The sequence below is a fragment of the Medicago sativa genome, chromosome 3 (genome assembly GCF_051527215.1).
Source record: "Medicago sativa cultivar Bolivia chromosome 3, Bolivia_mono, whole genome shotgun sequence".
NCBI classification, from domain to species: Eukaryota; Viridiplantae; Streptophyta; class Magnoliopsida; order Fabales; family Fabaceae; genus Medicago; species Medicago sativa.
Genome location: NC_140751.1, coordinates 8,825,732 through 8,831,771, shown reverse-complemented (window position 1 = coordinate 8,831,771; position 6,040 = coordinate 8,825,732). Strand labels below are relative to the sequence as shown.

General features: G+C 34.1%; 1 pseudogene; it reads left to right on the top strand.

Moving 5' to 3' along the window:
* Positions 1 to 889: 889 nt before the first annotated feature.
* LOC146935470 (putative histone acetyltransferase HAC-like 1) lies at positions 890 to 5,251 on the top strand (annotated as a pseudogene).
* The last annotated feature ends 789 nt before the right edge of the window (positions 5,252 to 6,040 follow it).

Below are 6,040 nucleotides of genomic sequence, written 5' to 3'. Positions count from 1 at the left end.
GGTCTCTCATGCTAGTAAATGCAAAATTCGAGTGGATCGGGGCTGCCAGCACTGTTAAAAGATACTAACTGCTCACTCTAGGAATTGCAAAGATTCAGAATGTGAATTGCATACCACGGTGCATGTGTCATTTTGTTTATTGGCTAAACTATGCATAAGTATAGTTATTCACTTCACAGCAGAGTCATTTTTTTTTTGGCTAAACTATTCATAAATACTTATTCATTTTATATTTATGTCGATTTTACAGGGATCTGAAGAAGCATATAGAATCGAAAGTAACACAGAAGTCGTTGATCATTGAATCTTTGTGAATATTAAAGTGTTTACAGTAAGCGACTATAAGCTACTATACAACTTTCAAATCAGTTTTATCCACTTTGATGAAGCGCATTAAATTTCGTTGAAGCTAAGTGTATGTAAAAATTAGTTCTCAACATAGGTATCGAGATTCAATTTTGTATTGTCGTGAATATATATTCAAGTGTTGTGATTTTGATCATTCCTTTTATCTGTATATAATTTAGATTATGTATATACATAGATTAGGATTGCAATAGCCTTACTTTTTTTCTTTCTCTCTTAAAACAAGAGAATCAATTTTGTATTGTTGTGAATGTATATTCAATTTAATAAGTCTCAACTTTATTTTTTCATTGCTTCTACTTTTCTACATCAATTTAAATTTTTGAAGTGCCACAATATTGATGTTGCATTCATGAATAGTATAGAGAAATGTTATTTGAAAAACCGTTTTCTCAAAAAAATAAAGAGAGTACATTGATGTTACATTGCATTATAGACAATTTAGATATATGCATAATTATATTTGCTTTTGAATTTGTTTAATGCATTTAGAAGTCAACAATTCTTTTAACACATATTACTTCTGAGGCTGAAGCAGGAATGGATGCAAACACTTGCCAATTTTGTGAAAGGGAAAGGCTTTACTTTGCACCATTCCCACTTTTTTGTTTACGTTGTGGCATCCGCATCAAGAGAACATATTTCTGTACAAAAGAAGATGATTTTGATGCACAGGGTTGCATTTGCTCTGTGTGTTACAAGACTTCTAAAGGTGAGAAAATCACATTCAATGGGACATCTATTTCCAAGAAAAATCTTGAAAATAGGAATAATGATGAAGAACTTGAAGAACCGGTAAGTATTAAGATCCATTACTATATAATTCAGCTTGATATATAGAAATTAAAACTAACTCTTTATGACTGTTGTTTCTTCTAGTGGGTTGAATGCAATAAATGCGAAAGATGACAACATCAAATATGTGCTCTCTACAACAGGAAAGCAGATGTGGACTACAATGCTGAGTATATATGTCCTCTATGTTTCACCCAAAGGCTGCTAACTTTGGTGCTAAGGACTTGACAAGAACTGTGCTAAATGACCATTTAGAGAAAAAACTTTTCGAGCGTCTCATGCAAGAGAGAGAAAACTGGGAAAAATTTGAAGGGAATGAGAAACTTGATGAGGTAATACCTAGAAATCCGCATGCATGTCATGCACATAAACCTCAAATATCTTAACATTTTCTTATTCTTATGCATGCATGTAAATTGAAAATAGTAATAAATTAGTATCCTGTGTCTTTTTCTTATTCTTATGCATGTAAATTGAAATTTGTTATTAAAATTATTGATCTTTTTCATCCAAATTTATATTGGTTTGAATATTCTAGATTGTTTACATATGTGGCTTGAATTACTGCAAAATTGCAGGTTTTAGCAGAAGAAAATCTTTCAATTAGAGAAGTGCTATCTGTCGACAAGCAATTGAAAGTGAATAAACATTTTATGGACATCATCCCAGAGGAGAATTACCCTACCGAATTCTCTTATAGATCAAGAGTAAGTTCAATGGTTTAACAATGAATAAATAAATATACCACTAATTGTTTCTTCTGAACTAAATGTATCTTAATGTCTACTCTAATATGTCTCAGAGGATTTAATACAAGTTCCCTTGGTTTCAGGTTATACTTCTGTTTTAGAAAATTGAAGGAGTAGATGTATGCATTTTTGGGATGTAATTTGGCTCTGAATGCGGCAATCCCAATCAGCGTTGTGTATACATTTCATATCTTGATTCCGTCAAGTATTTTAGGCCTGAAAGAAGGACAAAGAGTGGACAAGCCCTTCGTACCGTCGTTTACCATGAGATACTGGTATTTTTCTTTTAAAATCTATTTCTATGACAATAGAACTAATAAAATGAACACTTAATCCTTCCATTCTTTCTATTTATGCTTTTCTTTCATATCATCACATTGGATACCTTGATTTTTGCAAGAAAAGTGGTTTCTCAACTGATAAGTGTTCAAAAGTGATATATTTCATATGGTAGTTTAGGCATTTTAGTGACTTGTTTTGCAAGATTCTCCATGGAAAACTCCAAATATTATGCAAATATGTCATTTATGCTTTTGAGCCTTATTCTACCCTTTTTGTGCAGGAAAATACAAGCAAGGAACAAGAAACGTCAAAGTTCAAGGAAGCTACGCTATTAGCGTGTGATACGCTATTAGCGTGAGCAAGAGATGCCAAAGCCCAGAGAGATACGCCAATAGCGTACCTGGGGCGTGATTCCTGGAGCACAATTGAAGAATTCGCTATTAGCGTGTTCCACGCTAATAGCGAAATTGGTCCAGAGAGGTACGCCATTAGCGTACCTGGAGCAAAGCCAAGGAAAAGATGTCAAGAAACACGCTATTAGCGTAATCTACGCTATTAGCGTAAAAGCTCCAGAAGACTACGCTATTAGCGTAACCAGGGCGAAGAAACAGGGCAAACACCAACGTGGCACACTCCAATTGGCCAGAATATAGGCCGACTTACCTCGCTATTAGCGTGAAATTCGCTATTAGCGCAGGTACAAAAACACAGGCCATTTAAATAGCATTTTTACCTCTCTTTTAGGTCATTCACTATTCCATTAGATATTTTTATACATTCTAAGAGAGAGGTCAGAGCTATTTCAAAGAGAGAAACACAAAGCAAGTGGTTTAGGAGTAGATTCAACTCAAGATCACTTTGGACGCGAAGGATCTTGACATGGAATCTTCATTTTTCCTTCATCCTTTGCATAGTTTACATGTCTATGTGTAGCTATCATCTACTATTGTAGTATTGAGGTAACAAAACAAGCTATTATGTAATCTTTTGATCTTTTAATGTATAAGGTTCTAGCTTAATGATTCAATATTGTTGTTATTCTTATGTTTAATGCTTTCAATGAGATTCAAGATGATTTGGACACGAACTCTTGAATCTAGAACTAGAATAACAATCTATCTTAAGTTATATCGTTCCTGACAAGTTTGTAAACCTTTGATAATTACTTTTAATCAAGAATTTAATGCTTTCGGATACTTAATCAAGCTGGACACGGTCGATTAAGTTATCCGATCGACTTTGTTATCGTTTAAGGGATTTGGACACGAATGTTTAAACGCTAACTTAGAAATAATGATATCGCTTTGGACACGAAGGATGTTGTAGAAATGATTGTGATAATATTGGTTATAAAGCTAGAGTCTGTTAATCGATCGAGAGATTGCTGCTGTTATGCTTGCTTGTTATCTTATACCACAAGCGAAATAGTTCGATCTTCTCTCGTTTTTACTTTTATGTTGTTTAGGAATAGCGTTTTACAAACAAACCATTTATAAAGGATACCTTAATGTGAACCATTGTGAAAATGCTTATGATTAACGCAACTCCCTACGGAAAACGATCATATATATACTCACGTGTACATAGTTATATGCCATGTAGAAATTCTACATCATCAACTTGCTACATATGGGCCTGTGCTCCTTCAAAAAAAGGGGATTATTATATACTATATTGCCATCCCGAAGAGCAAAAAACTCCGCAGAATGATAAGTTACGCCTTTTTCTTTCTTCTTATGTGTCTTTGTGTGTTGAATTTTCACGAGCTAGTGTATACATTACATTGAGAATTTGTGAGTACAATTTTCCTTCTTTTATCATCTTTGTTTATATTATTTATTTGTGTGTAGGTATCTTTCAATGCTAAAAAAGACTACCGAAGAAAATATTGTTGTTGGTTTAACCAACGTATATGATCATTTCTTTCTTCCTACTGAAATAGGGAACTCCAAGGTGACAGCTTCTCGTTTGCCATACTTTGATGGAGTGCGGTAATGCTATGGTAGTAGCCAAGACCCTCAAAAAAGAGAGTAGTGGAGACTATGAAAAGTTGTTGAAACAAGTGTCAAATAGAACAATGAAGGACATGGGACATGCCAATTGCCTGCCAAAGACATTCTGGTGATGCAAAAAGTATGTCTATCTTGTCTTTTACTTTCATCCCCCTTCACCCTTTATAATGTTCTATAGCCTTTTTTATACTTGAGTAAATGAAATGTTGCAATGTTCTTAGTATAGACCAGTTTAATTAAGTTATTTTCATAATTTTGATTAGGTTGGCCAAAATATATTGCCTACAAGAGAAAACTTCCTCGTAGCTCACTTGCGATCTTCATGCATGCACCGTCGTGAAGTGATAGTGTCTGGGAAGCAATGTTTTGCACTGAATGCAAGAAGTTTCAAGAGTGTGAAAGGTATGATAACTTCAATACATATTTGAAATTTTTAGCACTGAATGAATTAAAAAGGGCTTTTTTTCATTGACTTCCATTTCACATATTTCAGATGCCATAGTTCTGACGAACACACTTCAAAGAACGGCGAGGTGCATATACTTTGTCAGGTAACAACCTAAACCTGATGTTTTTCATATAATTTTCTCCTCATTAGTAATTTCATGCAAAACATTGAATTTTGTGCCATTTTCAGGCTTCTGTTGATGATATCCCCTCTGACACTAAACGTAATGATATCGTCCTTGGAGTAGATTGTTTGAAAATAGGAACAACTTTTTGATCTTCTGCTAGAAGTCTCAATTTCAATTTGACACACTCCATCGTGCCAAGTATTCCTCCATGAAGATCCTCTACCATTTACACAATCCTAGTGTTATGATGACTCAAAATGAACACATGTTGACTCAAAATTGTTCAACACCAGTATGTTAATCTGGGAATCATTAGTCAAATGAGAAAATGGTATGAATTTAATTTTCTTGATTTATTGCTTTCTAGACTAATTTTTTCTAGACCAAATTGTTGATCATACTTACTGACTTATACACAGATGGTGAAACTGCTGAACATTTTGAAGCATACATCTCAATGCTGCGCAACTAAGGTTGAACCATGTTGGTGATTTCCAAAATAATGGAATCACTTTAGAACCAAATGTTGTAACTCTTCACCAAGAGTTGTAAGTGATGACGTCTTGTCATCATGTAATTTTTTGATGTATTTTCTAAGGATAGTTGAGTTCACAGCGAGTTTGGGCATGTTAAAGGAGTAAAAAGCAGGAAAAATTGAAGTATTTGAGCAAGAGACAAATCATGACATGATTGTAGCATCGTGTCACGATTTCAAGGCCAAAAAAGTGGTTAAATATGCCTGCTAAAATCGGGACACGATGGTACATTCGTGTCACGATTGTGAAGGCTTATTTTGGATCCATGGGCTTTAGAATGAGCAAATCAAGTCACGATTACTCTAAATCGTGTTTCAATTTGGGGAGAAGTTTGCCTATTTAAGCTGAAGTCAGTCACTGAAACAAGGGTTACGAATTCTGGAGAGAGTAAGTGCAATTTGGAGACCTGATATGAAGACTGAAGAAAGGGGCGATTTCCTCCATTCTTTATCAGTTTATGTATGTTCTATTTCTTACATTGATTATGCTATTTGTAAACTCAATTGTGAGTAGCTAAATCTCTTAGAGATTATGTCTGAGATGATTATGATGTAACCCTAATTTAAACATGTTGTTGTGAAACTCCATTTCTTATGAATCTCCATCTAGTTTTATTCAATTCAGTTGTTCTTAATGCTTTATAATTACTGATCACATATAACATGAATTCATGAGAATGAATCACTTCTGACCAAAGCTTTTAACTTAGACCTAATTGAATTGTT